Raw genomic sequence first — 18,053 nt, forward strand, 5'->3', positions numbered from 1 at the left:
TTAATCACTGAAAGATCAGAGCAAGAATCCATGTCTTCCCCTGCTTGAATGGCAAAGTTCCCATCAGTTTAGAGAGACTACTTAAAAATAACTCATTCCAGTGGAAGTCTAGGAAAGGCTGGATACAAAAAGAAAACCAGCCCACATTGTTCAGAGTCTCAAAGATTATTTCCGTTTATTCCAAAAGATAATTTTATATAAAAAGTACATTATTTGGGTGGGGGTTTTGTTGGTTTTATTTTGGTTTGTTTTCCCCACTAAAACCACTATATGGCAGTAGCCCAGTGCTTTCATGCCCAGTAGAGGACCACAGCCACAGCTAAGGCTGACACAGGACAGCAGAGTCAGAGACCCATCAGGGAGCCAAAGTCCCTACCAGCAGCACACGGGCTCACCCCCTTCACTAGCGTGAGGCTGCAGTGCCACAGCTGAAGGTCACAGTAATGCTGTTTCATATGTTCTAGATGAGCTTTCCAAAAACCTGACTCCCCAAACATGGACCACTGTGCAAAGCCTCCCCAAGAACAGCACAGCCTTCTCCCTTCTGTAACACAGCAAAACCTTCCCATCCTCTCCTCAAAACAGGACTGTATTCTACTATCTAAAAACCAGAAGCAAAAAGGAACAGTGTATGGGGAAGGGATTAGTGTTAGAAATTAATTAACACATAATGCCCAAACAAATGAGTTTCATCCCAGTTTATTCACTCCATCCCAGAGAGGAAACATCCTTCTTATCAGAGCAGCAGAGAAAGTGAGGAAAAGTCTAATAAAAAGACAAGCTGGGCTTCCATTTTTAACTAATTCTCCCTTTTTGTTCCACATTATTTTAATTAAAGGGTTTGAGATTGTGCTAAGAACCCAGTCTTGCACCAGCACTAATCTGCAGTGCCCTGCAAGGCAACAAGGATCCTAGCTCAAGCTGCTGAGCACGATTTCTAAAGAGGCTGTTTTGATACACAGCACGATTTGACGTCTTTGCTGTGTTACCTCAGGAGAGGAAAACCCCATGTTCCCGCAGAGCTGTGACTGCTGTATTTGTCATGTAGTGTTATATTCTCCAAATGACATTTTCTAATCAGGGACAGAACAAACACGCAGCAACAGGGAGGTTAGGACAACTCTTGCTTCCTTTGGTTACATGAGACATCCAGAGTTCGGATTGGGTTTTGGGTTTTAGGCTTTATTTTGTTGTTGTTTTTTTGGGGGGGTTTTGTTTGGCTTGTTTCTTTTTTTTAATGAAAAATGAAAGGGAAAAGCACAGGATCTGTGTATCTGCACAGGATGAGCATCCCACATCAGCTGGGGATCTAGAGAACAGTGACAAGAGTTCATGTATATGCAGACTTGACACCCTTTGAAGATGTCACATCCTAGCTGCTCCCAGGGTGCACAAAACAGCCCACAGGGACACACTGGGACCCCAGTATTAAGAAGACAGGTTTTCATTTCACAACAGACAGGAAAGCTCAGCAGCCAGGGTTGCCATCCGCAGGACGGGCAACAGTGCCGTTTCCGAGAAGGGACTGCATCATCTGGAGACAGACAAACACCAGCAGAAAGTGCAGTGTTAGAGGAGACCCCTCCTCAGGGGAGTGTCGTCATGGCAAATGGGGGAGACACACAAGGGTAGCAGCTGTGTGCAGGCTGTTCAGAGCTCTTCTCCCTGTGTCTCATCATGTACGAAGGAAACAAGAGTCCTGAAGTTCCAGTCTCCATCCGTTGTCACACACCAGCCAGAAAGGGGCCAAAAAAAGAGTTCCCACTAACAGCAGCCACATCAGCAGGTAACAAATTACATAGAGCAACCCCTACCCTAAAAAAAAACAGGCAAGGGAAGGGTGTGCAAACAGCAGCCAGGCAGGAGGAGCTCAGGGTCCTGCAGGCATCCATTTCTATACTCTTATCTCCAGCCAGCATAGGAAGATTTAATGCGGAGAGCCAGTACGGCTGCCCTGGGAAACCTCCTGCCCAGAGGTGCCCACTTGTATTTATGGGCTGTTACTTTCTTTGCAAGCTGAGAACTTGCCAGGGTGAGTGCTGGGCCAGACCTAGGCTCAGCAATGGCAGAGCAGAGGCTGCAGCAGCACTCCCAGATACCTGGGTGAGTGAAACCAGCCCCTGACAAAGGAAGAAAACTGGACTTGAGTGATTTCAAGGGGTTTTTCCTCACCTGCTACTGCCTCCCCATTGCTCCTGCTTTCACATATTTTTTTCTATCAAGAAGCCATCTTCTAAACATAGCATTGTTCTGCTCCTTTACAGTTAAAAAAAAGCTCACCACAAACCCAAGATTTGGGCTTAGCGAAGATTTAGTGATGAGAAGCTGTGCCTAAAAGCCATGCTGCACTTCAGAGAAAGCAGGGGCTTGCTTGTGTGAGGATGGCAGTAGGGTCCCTCCCCAGAAGACATCCATATGTACCCCCATGGACGGGCCAGTTTGCAGTAGCAGGGGTACCAAACACACAGTTACTGGGGCTAAAGGAAGGGAAAGATATGACATGGGAGTGCAAAGGTTCATCTGGCACCATCCTCCACATGTAGTTTCTACAGCATCATGCATTTCAGGAACAGAGATGCTCTCCTCTCCAAAAAGGAGACTGTGACAGTTTCTCTTCTCCATCTCTGCACCAGCCAAATTAATCCCTGATGCAATCCCATGGGGCTCCTGGCCCTTATAGTTTTCCACCAAACAGGGCTGGCAAGCCTTCAGCCTCTGACAGCCTGCAGGACCCTTGGCAGCACACTGAGGGCTTGCACTGCCAGAGCCTGGGTGCAAGGGGCAGGAGGACCTTGGTGGAGAAACAAGATGACAGCACACAGCACCTTGTGCCTTCGCTAAGCAGTCTCCAGTGAGACTTCTGTCTTCAGTTTTGATCCTGATAAGTTACAATGGTTTTGGGCAGCAATCACTAATCCTGTATGAGACCTTGATGACAGCAGCAGTGAGTGACCCTACATGCATACAAACCCCAATTTCTTTCACTCCCCGTTCCAGGATTTGAATCAAAACAGTCCCATTTCTTCTCTCTTCACTTTAGCCTACAGTTCACAAGCTTGCTGTTTTCCCCCTTTCTTTGGGAAAGGCCACGTACCAGCTTGGGCTGTGGGTTTAAGCAGCAGCTGAGAGGTATGAATGGACATGGTTTCTGTAATTACTGATCTGACCCATCTCTGTTCACTGAATCACATTTCTGAGCCACTCTTTGCAAGTCTTGTCCTGCACAGCTACAGTTGAATTTGGCCTGGAGAAAGATCCATTGCCTCCACCACCTAATAATGTTTGTCTTTTAGTATGAACCATCGCAAACAGTGTGATCTAGAAGATGACAAGCAAAAGAAAGAACAGATATATTATAAACGGCAAAGTGCATGTAAAGAGCAAAATATTAGTTCCAAGGTGAAACAAAATTTCAGCCATAGGATATGTATGAAGTTCAGTGCCTTTTGCAAACAAATGGCAAAAGACCAGGAACTTGGAGAAATCAACTCAACACAGCTTAAACTGAAGGGCAGGTGGGAAGAGGAAGCAGCCTCTCCAGCAGCATGTTAGTTATCCATATCCCTTACAAATACAGATGTGGGCAATCCTGTTAAGCAGGCTCAAAGCTGGTCTCAGTGCAGTTCACTGAAACTACAGGAAATTGCCCTCAAAACTTGCCTTCTAGTACCAATCAGTGTCTACACTTGGAGATCATAAAAAGCATCTAATAGATAAAATTAACATTTTAAATCTCCCTTTACGTTGCCCACAGGGAATCACATAATTAGGGGATGAAAGATAAAGCTTTGTCTGGCATAGACCACGTAAAGCAGAGAGAAATGCATTATAAAGTTACCATCATTTGGGCTTCTTTCCATTTGCCTTCTGAGGTTCGTATCTCCAGGATCTCCTCAGCTGCTCTGAAAGCTACAGACCTACCAAAGGCAGAGCAGCTACTGCAATATCCAGACTCCAGGAGTTTACAATTTAAGATGTAAGAAGAGAACACATACACAAAGGGTCACAGGCTTTTAAGAGCTGTAAACATCATGGAGATAATCATTCCCCATCATTACCAGGGCGGGCTGGAGCTGCAGCAGCATCTAAAAACCCCATGCACAGGCAGTAAGAGCATATAAAAACCCATTCTTAGGGCACAAACCAACCACTAAATGACAGGGGTCAGGATAAAAGCTTCCTCTAAAGACTGGCTAACCCATAGTTGTCCTGAATCAAAATCCAACTGGCTCCTGGCCCTTAAAATTGCTTCCATCTGTCTTTGCCCAGACTGATAGCCAAGCTTCTGGCATAAACAAAACCTGTACAACCAAGCATCTCTCTATCCATGCCCCACCATGCAGGGAAGAGCAGTTGCTGTGCTGCTCTCTAGCTCTGCAAGGAAGCTTAAATGGCCCTGCCTTATTTTTCCAGCATGGAAAAGGATGGGGGCAGTTGTCCTCCAACATAATCTTTCTTCTTGTTATAGGTGGAGAAGTTAAAGGATGGCTCTTCCCTGGGTCCTACCAGCTTCCCTAACAGACAGAGGCCATGCCCCACATCAAAACTTGCAGCAAAGCTATCCAGCACCTAGGAAAGTCCCAGGCATTCTCCGTCTAGGAGCTGCTTACAGCCCATCTCATCTGTTGTCATCCCATTGAGAGGGGATCTTTTCCCCCAGGACCTCTCAGTACACACCAAGGACTCTTGCTGTGTGTTTTAAAGCACTCAGCCAGATTCAGAACAAGAAGAGAGCCCGATTTACTCCAGGATGGCAATCCTGGAGTGCTGGACTTGACACATATAGGGCTGAATTACACAGTGATATTCAGGTTGAATGCTCTGTGAGGATGATTCTCATGAGACTGGATTAGAGTTCGTATATTTTGCAAATGAGTTGTTATAGGTAGAACCGTATTCAACAGCAGCTACTTTTAACAAAGCAATCAAAAAATAAATACTTTCCTACTCCATTTGCCAGTTCAATCATGGGCTGCCCTCCATAAATGCAGAGGTGTAACACAGAGGGACACAGCCACTGCAATTCATATCCCAGTGGCTAGTAACTGGTTTGTAAATCATCCATTTGCCATTCTTCCTACAGCACATCCTGCGGTATTTGACCTACAGCAAGCCAAGGAAGATATAACCCTTTCTACAAATGCAGATGTACTTAGCTTCAGCATATGAAAGTCAGAGTGCACTTTGAAGCCAACATACCAAGCCAGAATAGAACTCACTTCTTGTTTCAAAGCTAGATCATAAATGCTGTTCTACCACTATGGAGACATTCTCATGGACCCCACTCCCTCCTCACAGAGCAAGTGAAGCACAGACCAGTGCCGTGACTTGACGCAAAAGCATGTTTCAGAGCTACACCTCAGCCCAGGGCCCCGGTCACAGCTACACCCCCTCCTCCAAGCAGTTCACTGCACTACACTCAGAGTAGCATGGGAAAAATAAATCCTGCAGTGCTCCTGCTTTTGCAGGTTGTTTCACTGTTGTTACTGTGTGCTCCAAAAGAGACTTCTGATGCAGATGCTAGGTTCATTTCACAATCCAACTAATAATTGTATTTCATTTCTCAGACTATTATCACGTAATGGAGCAGCAGCGGCTTGGGCTCCTGCTGTCTGGGAAGAGAAGGACTTTGTGCCAAGGGGTAAGTGCATTGCCTTGGGTCAGCTGGTCCCTGTGAATCCCACAGCACACCATCCTGGGAGCAGGAATAACCCTGCTCTGCTCCAAGCAGGAATTGGAGCTTCCAGTTGCTTTTCTAAAGATGAAAGGAAAAAAAATACCCATGTGTTTCCCAGTACTTTCTCCCCCTTCTGTAATTCTCCCAAATAACAAAGCCACTTAAATGAGATGAGCACACACAGAGAACAAGTTAATTAATGGTCTTAGCTTAAATTGGTGAAATCAGCATGCCTTAAGCAATGATTTAGCACTTCAGTACTCTGCACTGCCAGACTTTCTCCTCCCAAGTGGTCCTTAATCCCCATACTAACACTTAGCTCCCTGCTGAGGAGCTACTTCCAAAAGTCAAGCTTTTGGGGGATTTTGTTCTCAAGTCAGAAGCATCTCAGATTCCCCACTGACCTTACAAGCTGGAGCACCAGCAGCAGGCTGCAGAGCTGAGCAGGAGCCAGCACAGCACTCTGACAGCAAAGGGATAAATGACTGCTCAGACCAACAGAGATAAACAGGAGAGCATGGAAGAGATGAGTCTCCAATCCCACTGAGACCAGTGAAGTGCCTCAGTTTTGAGGTAACAAAATTTCTACTGATGCAGGTTTAAAAGAAATTCCTTCCTGCTAAATCCTACCTTGATTATGCTTCATCCAGCTGACATCCTCTCTTGCAAGATATATTGTCTTGTCTTATATGAAAGAAGACAACAAAGAAGGGAGGGTTGGAAAAGTGGCAAACATTTCTCAGAGCTACACAGTTATGTTTATCCAGCACGCTCACATTCCAGTTTGCAGCAATTGCTGTACCCAAGCATGCGTCGTGCACACTGGGGCAGACTGATGACAACTCTGAAGACCTGAAAGTCACTGTCGTGGTGACCATCGTTTCTGCAGAGCCAAGCCCAGACTAGGCACAGGGCAGCAGGCAGGGAGATAGGGGTCAGGAGCAGGGAAAGGACTGGAGCCTAGCCAGACCATGTTCAGGCCATCAAGAGGTGAGCTCCTGTCCCTCTTCCACAAGATCCAGATGATTCCTGGACATGCCAGCCCAGCTTCCCATCTGGGGAGGAAGAAGCAAATCAAGGCTCTCCCTGCTCCTCTCTTCCCACGTACCCACTCCCATTTGCTCACTTCATCCTCAGGAAGAGCAGCGTGAGCAGCACACCTCTGCTCTCTGCCCAGCTGCAATACAATCCATCCTCACTGGGACACAACCAGTTAAAGCACTGGGTCAAGGAGGGGACATGGTGATAGCAAACCCCAAGCAATGTAACACAGCATTTTGGTACTGACTAAAGCAAGCCATATAAGTAGTTATGTACAGAAAGCTACTCCAGCACTCACAGTTTTTATCTGGTTGAGATATATTTTTGCTTCCCCAAGAGGATTAAAGCAACAAAGAGGGAACACAAAGGGAGAAGTGGGAGGACTGCAGCAGCATGAGGGAGATGAGAAACCAGGGGCTCCTGCCTTTTAAGTTTGGATGATCGCATCCTTGCAATTACTCTGTCAAGGGCTCTGCTATGTCACTGGTAAATAAATCATCCAAGGAAATTAACTGTGCAAGGAGCTTGCACCACAAGTCACAGCAGGTAAAAATGATAAGAGAAATCAAAGCATTTCAAACAGAGGAAAAACTCCAAAATACTGGCAAAACAAAGTAACATATTTCAAATGATTTCTCTAACAAATACAAAACCTGGGAGATGCCTGCACAGGAAGGATAATAGAGACTTTAGGTTTATCTACTGTTAGCTGGGAAATGAAGCCATCAGTTAATCATGTATACTCTATTGGAGATGCAGAGAAGATGAACTCAGAAATTGTCTTCTCCATCCTACAAGGAAGAATCTGGCACTTGGTTTTCTGGAGATACCTGTCCTGATGCAGCATTAAAAAATACACAATGCACTAATTATCCTTCATCACAGATATACATAGGTTGGTTCTTCTTTCCCTCCCCTGATATCATGATAAATAAGATGATCCATAATACAGGATTACACAGAATTTCATAGCCCACTGTGTTTCAGAGTTATCCAAAATGCCATGGCAAGTACTTAAGGATAATCAGTTTAGTCAAGTTTCCTACTATGGCTGATGCTCATTCCATAGACAAGCAAACAGATCCATGCAAAGATGAAAATACTTAGCAAAGATCACTGGGGCTAGGAGCAGCCAGTGCTTGCACCTACCCTATTCAACCACAGCACCCAACACAAAATACCCCAAAACCCATTGAGCAAACCAAGCATAGGAAACACCACTGGCACAGGCAATGCTTTGAAGTGGATGGAATAGAGCAGGGATAGGCCCACGAACATTTGTCTTCTGCTCTCATTCAGTCTCTCCATGCTCTGCCAAGTCTAATTTCCTCTTAGCTGCTTGCCCTAAGCACCCCCCTCATCCCTCCCTCCATATGCTCCCAGCTCCCACCCCGGAGGTGCAGCTCCAGAAATGCTTTCTAAATGCCTGCTTTGCAATTCAGAACATCCTTAAACTCCTCCATCAGCTCAGTATTTGCCTGTAATCCCCTTTGGATGTGAAGCGTTTATACAGTATTACTTGCAAGATTTAACTCAAAGATGATTAATTCGGTTCTGTAATTTTTTGCTTTATTTTGATTTCAAGGCAGCAACAGAAAGCCTGGTTTTTAACATCTAGTGGACTTTGTCTTGAATCAAAGCACTTATGAATTTGACAAACAGATTCACAGCTCTGAAGAGGAGTTAGCTTTTTAAAGTTCAAAAAAGTTTCCCTTTTATCCCTGTTTTGTTTAAACCCACCTCGCAATGGTGGGAGCACAGGTTCTGCTATCACATTCAGAATAGCTGTATTGTTTATTCCAGAATCCAGCCCATCCCACTTGCAATAATTTAAAGCCCAGAGCTGAAGGAGGAGAGTAAACTGAAATGGGAACAGCAACAAAAGCTATAACACCCACCAAAATGAGCAAGCACAGCACACTATCTGATGCTCTAATGCATACAACCAAATATATTGCTTCTCCAGACCCACACAGGCAAACAGCCCACATGATGCTCCGTGGCAGTGTAGGGACCAAGCTTAGCCCAAGCTTCTGCAAATGCAGTACCTATCTACTCCAGCTGCAAAGTATCTGCTTTATTACAAAAAGTATTATCACTTTGCATTACATGATTAAGCAAGCATCAGTAAACAATTTCAATCTTGACTGCTAAATACATTTTTGCTCAAGCCAAACACAGCTAATGCAGTCTTTCCAGGTAAAGTGCTTTTGTCTTTCAAAATTCTGGGCTTCTTCCTTTTATATTCCTGATATGACAAAGCAGGAAAGCAGGAGCAAAACTAACAGGAGGCTGTTCCAGTTTTGCTTAGTAACTTTGATGTTGTTGTGCTTTCAAGCAGTTAACTCACTTTCTGCTGGTTTTAATCAAAGTCAACAAAAGCTTTATTTACTGGCAGAGACTGCTCATAACATGCAATAGGAACAGTTCCTCTCATTTTAATTTTGCTAATTGAGCTTCTAATCATTCAAGCTATGCTTTTCAGTCTTCAGCAGTATCAATGAAAGCAGAAGTGCTCCAATTTTGAAGGCAGCCTTCAGCTGCTTGCATATTGAAGCACCTATCATTGCATCTACAGCAGCCCCATTTTTCACCACTCTCCTACTCTTTCCCATGAAAGCTGACACTTCATGAAGCCGAAAGGACCTCAATCTGCCTCTCAACAAGAGCCATCAGCCAACACCACATCTTCCCTGCAAGAACTGTGTTTAAAACTGCTACACCTTCAAGCACCTCTAATTTCTGAGAGTGATGCAGCACCAGCTGGAGCAGTGATTCATCTCACCCACATGACCTCACATAATAAAGTGCTCCTAAAAAGTGATCTATCCTCAGAACAGAGTCAAGAAAACCCTCCCTGGAAGAAGCTTTACTGCTTTCAAAGTCAACACCAGTTACATTTCTGCAGCAATAAGGAAACATGGTTTCATCTTAGTAATAGATCACAGATTGCTTTGCAAACATCCATGAATCCTCACAGACCAAACTCCAACCAAATAATGAACCTTTCAGGAGTCAAAAAAGGTAAAATACACCTGACAAGCAAACCAAAGGCATTCAAGATTATTCCTTTCCTACTAGAAGTGATGGGTGGGAAGCTGTACATAGATTTATCCAGTCCTTAAGCCTAAGATATGACACAAACCAACTCCCTCACATCTGTACAGGGTGACTGTATTGTACTAGATCCATAGACACCAACAGTATTGCAGCACAACTTTAGTCCTGTGCAATTGCCAACCAGGGCTTGAGGACCAGCACAACAGACACAAAGTAGCCCAGCTGTAGAACACATTAAAAGCTCCAAGACCCTGGGAATGGCCTTGATCAGTTTTCCCCAAAGGGACTACTTTTGCTGCAGAAAATGGATTTATTATTTATAGCAGAAAGCAAGGTGGCTCCTCTCTGCAGCTGAGGAAACCAATTTCAATTTAATGGATATCTTGATACAGCCCATTATGTAAGTGACATCTAGATGTACACAGGCTACCATTGCCACAGTAAGTTTTCCCTGGTTTCATGATTTAAGGAACAAAAGCTTCTCCATTAATTTCAACAGAACCAGAGTCTGAGCTCTAAGTCTTCTATAAGCTTGATGGGTGACAGCCAAGTTTGCTTCTCTCCACCTGAAGTTCTCAAAGCTCTGCAGGCCACTCCCTCATATCTGGCCACTTCCCAACCAATAAACATGATTTGATTTTCAGCCATTAACTCTTCACACTGGATGTCCAACATCCTCCGGGTTGCACTCCCATGCTATTTACAGTCAGGACACACACAGAGCGGCAAGCGACTGCTTTGATGAAGCACTTTGTCAAATAGTTTAGAAAACCGGGCACCTCAACCTCTCTAGGACTTGACATGAAAGTTCAAGCTGTTTATTTTCCACCAACTTAGTAGGTGGCACCAAGCCATGGCACTTTGCACAGGCTGTGTCACCTCTTGTCATCAACAGTCAGATTTTTAACACATTCTGGGGAATTTAGATCTTTCCACTCACTTATTGCTCAAGAGACATGGTTTTGCTTAAGCACACCAACTCTCCCCAGGACTGCTGTTCCCACAGAAATCAGTTTATATGTCATTCCCTCCTTCAGACAGACCTGGGAACCCAAGAACACTGGTTATTTGAAGGCATTAGGTAGTCTAAATAACTTAGACAAGATTTAGAGTGACTACATGTAGAGTTGTTCCTGGAACAGACAGGACAAGCTTGGAGGATTATTCATTTTCCCCTGAAAAATGATGAGTACTATTTCCTAGGAAAAAAAAAAAAACCTTAAAGATATTTTAAGTTGTACTCTTTACAGAAATATCACAAATAGATCAAGTGATATGAATAAATCCAAATGAATCCAAGAAAAGGTGAAGTCAGAAACAAAATTCTGATCACAACTCTATTAACAGCAACAGGAAGCACTGCACTGATTCGAAGGTGAAGCATGATTTGAGATCCTCACTCTGTAACACATTAACTCCACCAGCAGAGCCCTGGCTATTTACACCAGACACATAGATAGACAGCAATTGAGTTTGTAAGAGTCTGTACCACTAGTTCAAACCTAGTCCCTCTATTTTTGCCAGTTTCTTGGCTCCTGAGACAAAGCTGTGAACTTGTGTGTCTGTTCAGACATTGCCAGCTCAGGCTCTCGGCTGGGTGACCAAGAGCAACCAACTGATGCCCATCAATGCCTCACCTGATGTTGCTACACTTCTGACAACACAGCTCAATAAAGCCTTTGCAAAGGTCCTAAGTAAGGGAACAAGTAAACAAAGAGAACATGAAGGCAGAAATTAAAATATAGCTTTAATAAATTGTTTTCAAGTGTATGCCACAATTAGGCTAACGCAACAGGAGTGCATTGCGGAACTATGCTCCCCATGAGCACACTCTTTGGGAAGATGATGCTCTGAGCTCACATCTTCATTTTCTGTCCTGAGTGGCTCTACTGAAATCAAACCAGGTACAGGCACAAGGTAACTGCAGTCAGGCTCTATTTGCCCCAGTAGGAAACACGGCAGATGAATCCAAAGTTTTTATTGTATTCCCCTTCCAGAGGAAGGGAAGCAAGAGAAGATCCCATTCCATGTATTGCTTTTCTGCATTACTGTCAACAACTGTGTGGTGAAAGTCCTTTAAAAAATTTCCAAGTGTCTATTTCATGAAGTTCTCATCCATCACATAGCATTAGAGATACTCAAGGGACTCTGCTTTGGCATGACCATGCTTTAACATGGAGATTTGCTGCTGCCGCCACCTTCCCTCCATCCCCTCATTTATTTTACAGCCTTGGGTGGCATTACACTTTGAGGTCCAGCAGCTCCAAGGGTGTTTCTATTGAAAACCACCTTTACTGCAGGAAATTATTACATGACCATTTCAAAAATTACTTCTGGAGGAAAACAATAGTGTCAGCCAGCTTACTAATTTCTTGCTCATTGCATTTGCGTGTCTCAGGTACAAATCCTGCTGATTCTCCAGGTGCGACCCAGAAAAAGGCATCCCCTAAAGTTCTGGAACACAGAGCATCAAATCAAGGAGGGGAAAGAAAATCAAGCAAACCACTACAAATCCACAGATACTGGCAAAGGATCAGGGGCAGGGAAGGACAGGTATGACAATGTCATAGTGAAAAAGACAGGAAATTCTCCATTGTGCCTTACATGGGTAACATTAAAATATACACACACAATTACACAGTACTTTCCCCTGGGAAACCCAAACTTATGCCTGGTCTGTACAAGAGGACAGAACAGCTGTGACAGAACAAGCCTGTAATTAGGTCTCTGTTGTGCCATCAACAAATACAGCACTTATGAACATGCATCCCTAGAGATGAATGTCCCACGCATACACAGATGAAAGCTCATACATCTCCTCTTTGCAACCTTACCTTCTTATGCATTTCATTTTGGGTTTGATTATTAGATGCCCACGAGCACCTATTATGTAGGCTGAAGAAACATGGCAGAGCAAATCCCAGCTCTGCAGTCAGACAGGTCCAATAAACCAGGAACAGAGGGAGCCTGCAGCAGCACACACTCTCCATGCCCCTGCTGGGGCATGCACAGATCCAGGAGTGAGGTCTGTGCCAATCCCAGGGAAAAATGGGCACTTGCTTCCCTTGATGCCACACTGAACATCACATTCCTGCTTCAGCACAACTGTGAAAGAACTTACCACTGCTCTCACTACAGGGACAAGGTATGAACCTGTCACGATTGCTGAAGATGCAGTATCTATTGAGCTGTCTTTTAAAAAGCAAACCAGCCAGGGCTCCTGAGGAGGGCTCTTGGGGATACGAGGTTGTCCTTCAGAGAGGAAAATGAAAGCCTACTCCCCTTTCCAACTCAGGGGGAAGAAAGTACAACTGCTAGTATGAACTGGGGATGGGGCACAGCAGCAAGTGAATGCCATAAACCATCCAAAGGAAGGCAGAAGCCAGCTGTCCCAAGGAGGAGTGTGTGGGAGGAGGAGTGGCCAACAACTGGTGCCTGTTAAGCTGCTCATCCATCCAGACCAGGAGCAAATCCCCCGAGCAAGAAAAAGTATCCTGTCTTGAAATGTTATGTCCCCATATGATGCCCAGAAGTCAAGGTGTATGAACAAGTGAAGTCCATTTTCTACAGCTGCAGCATGCTTCTTGTTTCCTACCACCTTTCTAATCTATTTACATGCCAGGGCAATGAATCTCAATTATCAACTAATCAGAGCAGCAATGAGCTTTCTGTCACAACAAACATAACTAGCTCTCCTGTAAAAACCCAGCTCCAAGCTTTGTCTACTGCTTATATTCCTTGCCTACCCTAAATGAAGGAAAGGGGCTGTTAAATGCTTTCTTAGACATGCCTTATAAGCCCAAATCCCCTCTCCCCAAACCCTCCATGCACTGTCATGTGTACAGACACTGCTCCTAGGCCAAGGAGATCTCTAGGATGGGATGATCTGCTCTTCACATTCATTGACATAGGGAGAACATGTGCCACAAACATCCTCCTGAAACAAAACCCTGAACCAAAGCCCAAGAAATGCAAGCAGAATATTGCTCTTGTTCCTGTCCTTGGCAAAGACCTCCCTGGGAATATACCCTACCGACATGCACTGGATTGCCATTGCAAGGCTATAAACTTTCACATTATGTAAATGCACAGCTAGACATGAAAATATCCACCAATTTTGTGTATGTGTTTGTTTTTGCTCTTCCCTTTACAGTCAGCAGCAGTGCAATGGCAATTCAGATGCTGTGATTTCGTATTCCTTTCTTGCAAGTGCCTACACTGATTTTAAACAAGGCAGACTTGGCCTGAAACCAGCCCTACAGGAGGTGGGTTTTTCTTTGTCTTGGCAGCATAGGAAGCAAAGCAGCTACAAGAAGACTCAGAGGCCACATACTGATGGGAATGGGGAGGGAATGCAGGGAGTGAAGAGGAAAAGATTAATCTAAGAATACCTTGTGACAGTTTCCAAAACAGAGACACTGAAACAAGGAAGGAAAAGGTGACACAAGAATGAAGATTGTGAGGAACAAGAAGAGCGAATGGTAAGACTTCAATTGAGTGGATCACTGCAAGTAGGCAGAGCTGCCAAAGAAGCTGTATTCCCACAGCTGTACTTGCCATGGCCAGCAACATCCACTGGAGCAGCACATGTGCCCTGGGATAATGTGGTTGCAACTCACAGAAACATAAGCAAACAGTAGTTTTCCTTCTCACAGCAATAGCTCCTTGTATAATTCAACAAAGACACAAGCACCAGTCTTCCCTCAAAGCAACAGCATCATTTTGAGGGTTATTTTGGAGCTGGCTCAGATATTTTTTAACAGAGAACTATGGATTCATCCACCTTTTTATGAAAGCAGCAGCCCAGGTTTGTTGGTTGAGTGCAGCTCTGAAAGCCAGATAGCTCCAAACAGTTTCAGGTTTCACTAAGCGGCTCAGATGAGAGCACCTTGGCACACATCCCTGTGCAACAGCATCAACATGCCTGGAGAGCCTCAAGAATTCATACTCCACTTAATACTATTGGGCATTTAGTGATCAGCTTTCAGAAATACAGGGACATCAGAAGATGACTGTCTACTGTCTAACAGAACTGCCTGCAGAAATAGCAGATTTATGGGAACTCCTGGGAGCAGACATGCAGTTATTCTTGTATATAGTTATGCTCCTGCACACACTTAAGTTCAGTCCCCATGGAGCAGCTGTGCTATGCATCCTCATCCTGGACACCCCAACAGTAGGTGTTTGCCTGCTAAGAGAAGTTGACTTTAATCTGAGGTAGTGAAAGATATTGTCAAAGTTCAGGGCTTAATCATGGCTCAGAGCCTAGATTTATACATCCCCTTTTAGAAGGGGGGGACGGGACAAAAACCGCTAGGTCTGCTATTCAGACCTAGAATTGACTGCAACTACAGAGTAGCATCGGACAAGTACCTGCCTGTCGATTCAACACTGACATGGGAATTCCTCCTTCTCCATCTTCTCTGCTATTTGCGTTCATCTCATGCAGCACCAATTCACATAAAACTGCTTTACTGCACTTGGATCTGGGGAGCTGCACCCATCTCACATGGCTATTGCCTCCCCATGGCCAGGTTATACTTCCAGGAGTGCCACAACCCCTAAGCAAAAGCTTTGGCCTGCTGGCCTGGGGTCACAGGCAGCTACCTCTAAGGCCACTAAAGGATCATGTGCCATACCTTCTGTAGCACCTCTCCTCTAGCACTTGTCATCTTCCCATTTAAATCTAAGCAAGCAGGAGAGCAGTGCAGAAAGTGCAGGCTCAAATACAGTACTCTGCCTGACATGATGGCTATGAAAGGGATCCAGGTTTACGTGCACAGACTGTCAAAACAAGGGGCAGAAGCATTAGTTTACACTGCAGAGCTGTGCATGCATTTTAAAAGCACACAGCCATAATTATTTTGGCAATTTTTCTTCTTTCAATGAATCTTTATAGAATACAGCTTGGGGGGTTCCACTTTTCTGCCCAGCTGTTGTTTTAAACCAGACCCTCCCTGCTCAGAACTTGCTTAATCCCTAATCACTTACACAGCAAAACCCAGGAGGTGCCCAAAGCCATTTCTAGAAGTGGTACCTCAAATCCTGTCGCAGACAGGCAGCTGTCTCTCTGGACTGACATCTCAACAAGCAGCCCTGTGCTCATGCAGAGGAGCTCCCCTTACCACCTCCTCCACATGCACCCTATTCATCCTACTTGTGTACACAGACAGGAAACAAATTGGGAAGATAAGAATATCCTGGCAGGGGTATTGCCTAGTTTGGTTTTGCAGTATTTCTGTAAGCCAACTGTTTGCTAAGCAATGACAGACTATTTAAATGCTGCTGATTAAAACCACTCAAGACATCATGCCTCTAGAAATACAGACTATGTTTAATTCATGTTACAGCTTCTTTTTTTCCCTTCCCTCAATTCAGCAGTTCAGACTGGCTTCCTCCAGCAACCTAAACACACATTGGATGAAATTCTTGTACCTCCAAAGCATAAAGACGTATCAATATTCCACCTTTTTCAGACCAAGGTCTAAGCAAATCAGAGTTTTACCAGGACTTGAAGCCACTTGGATACTTCAACATGAGCCAGTTTCTAACTGGGAGTCAAGTTGGAAAAACCCATCCCAAAACATAGGACCTTTGAAAGGTCAGCTCCTGAAGGAGCTGGTACTGGCTGCTGTTGGAGATGGGATACTGAGCTACTCAGTTCATTCAGATCATTTCTACACATCACTAGAGACTTGAAATAAAAGTTTTCAGCACCTTCACAGTGACCAAGCCAAAAGAGCATTTAATATGGGAAGCACACAGATTTTATGGTGCACCAATAGAGCAGCACAGAGCTTATAAAAACAAGCATTACAAACTTGTCAAGCCTCACAGGCAATTGTACCGAGTTAAAGGTACTTGCTGCCTCTCATTCAAGTCACCCCCATGGTTTTGTTATCTGGGAAAAGGAATACCTTGCTTTGAGACAGCAATTTCCTGGGAAGCAGAGCACCTCTCCCACAGGTAAAGCAACTCAGATCCATACATTATCACCACATGGACAATAGAGGGACACCCAGTTTAAGGCCCCAACACTCCCTGCCATTGCTCTTCCAAACTTGCCCTCAAACCACCTCACACTTGTTTTATGCAAGCTATCGTTACATGCATTGAAATGCACTACTTGGTCCCAAGGTAGGAGGCTTGTTGCCTCCTAACCAGCCACTAACCCACACCACCAAGGGGACATGCTTATCAATCTTCCAGAAACAAAAAGGCACAACTAGAGCACCCTTGATGACCTATGCTTTAGCCCTTACTGCGGGGCAGCCCCCATTTCCAATTACTCCAGCAGCTCAGAATGGTCCTTCAAGGCTTTTTCTTCAGGAACAACATGAATTTAGTCCCAAGGTAAGTATTTATCTATCCACTGTTTACAGTAGCCTCCCATTTCCATGACCCAATTTTACATCAGTAATGTGCAGCAATCCAAGACACAAGCCTAGGCTGACAACAGTTTGACAGCACTGTTGGAGGAAGAGCTGTGCTCCTGCCACAACCACAGTTAAAAATGACAGCCCTGCACTGAGCCCTTGGTACCGTGCAAGACAAGCTTAACACTGCTGCTTCCCCTGCTCTAGGTTTGATATGGCTGTGCACACAAATAACCACCAACTAGATTACTTCCAGTGTTTTGGAAGGTGGAAGCTCAAACACCAAGGGCCTCAAACTGACTCTGACTTGGGCCAAATCCAGGAGATTAACATGTCAGATAAAGCATTCATGGAGTAACTGGCCCGGAACCTGTGCGACTGTGTCATGCACATCATGCCTGTACTAGAGCCTCTGACCATCTTTGAGGCGTCTCATGCAGGCAGAAAAGCAAAAACAGGAGCAGTACAAAGAGCTTTCAGAAATGTTTTGGCAACAGTTGGGAGCCACCATGCTCTCCTGTTACCTTTAACAAGTCCATCCCAGTCAGCTCCCTCCCTTCTGCCCACAGCAAATGTTATAGCTTTTCCCTTTAAACCCAGTATTTACTATAGGTTAGGAGCTAATTTAAGGCAATTCATTAGGCTACTCTAACCCAGGCAACAACAAATCCTGCTGTAACTTTCCAAAATGAATTCTTCACTAAGACACTACCCCACCCTTGCAAAAAGTTAATTAAGGATTCTTTTACCTGCTCGCAGAAGATCACAGGGCAGATGCTGTCAGACAGGTTTGCTTTCTGTTATTACCAATTTCAGCAGCAATTCATCTCTCCTAGTCCCGTTCTGAATATCAGGTATTCACACAGACATATTAAAATGAAATAAAGAGGTTTATTGTA

General features: G+C 44.6%; 1 protein-coding gene across 2 annotated transcripts in view; it reads right to left on the minus strand.

The window, feature by feature from the left end:
* The window catches only part of FRMD4B (FERM domain containing 4B), a 139,090-nt gene that overhangs the window by 100,321 nt on the left and 20,716 nt on the right, over nucleotides 1–18,053 (minus strand). Inside the window, exon 1 of one of the 2 annotated variants that reach the window (XM_061362075.1) lies at nucleotides 17,904–17,924. The exons of the other annotated variant lie outside the window; for it this stretch is intronic. The gene's annotated coding sequence lies outside the window, so the exon portion shown is untranslated. Of the gene's footprint in view, nucleotides 1–17,903; nucleotides 17,925–18,053 lie in introns of those variants that run through there. 2 annotated transcript variants of the gene reach the window in all.

Source organism: Neopsephotus bourkii, unplaced genomic scaffold (genome assembly GCF_033783945.1).
Source record: "Neopsephotus bourkii isolate Nb327-2 ecotype Australia unplaced genomic scaffold, CSIRO-AGI_Nbou_v1 NB_1080, whole genome shotgun sequence".
NCBI classification, from domain to species: domain Eukaryota; kingdom Metazoa; phylum Chordata; class Aves; order Psittaciformes; family Psittacidae; genus Neopsephotus; species Neopsephotus bourkii.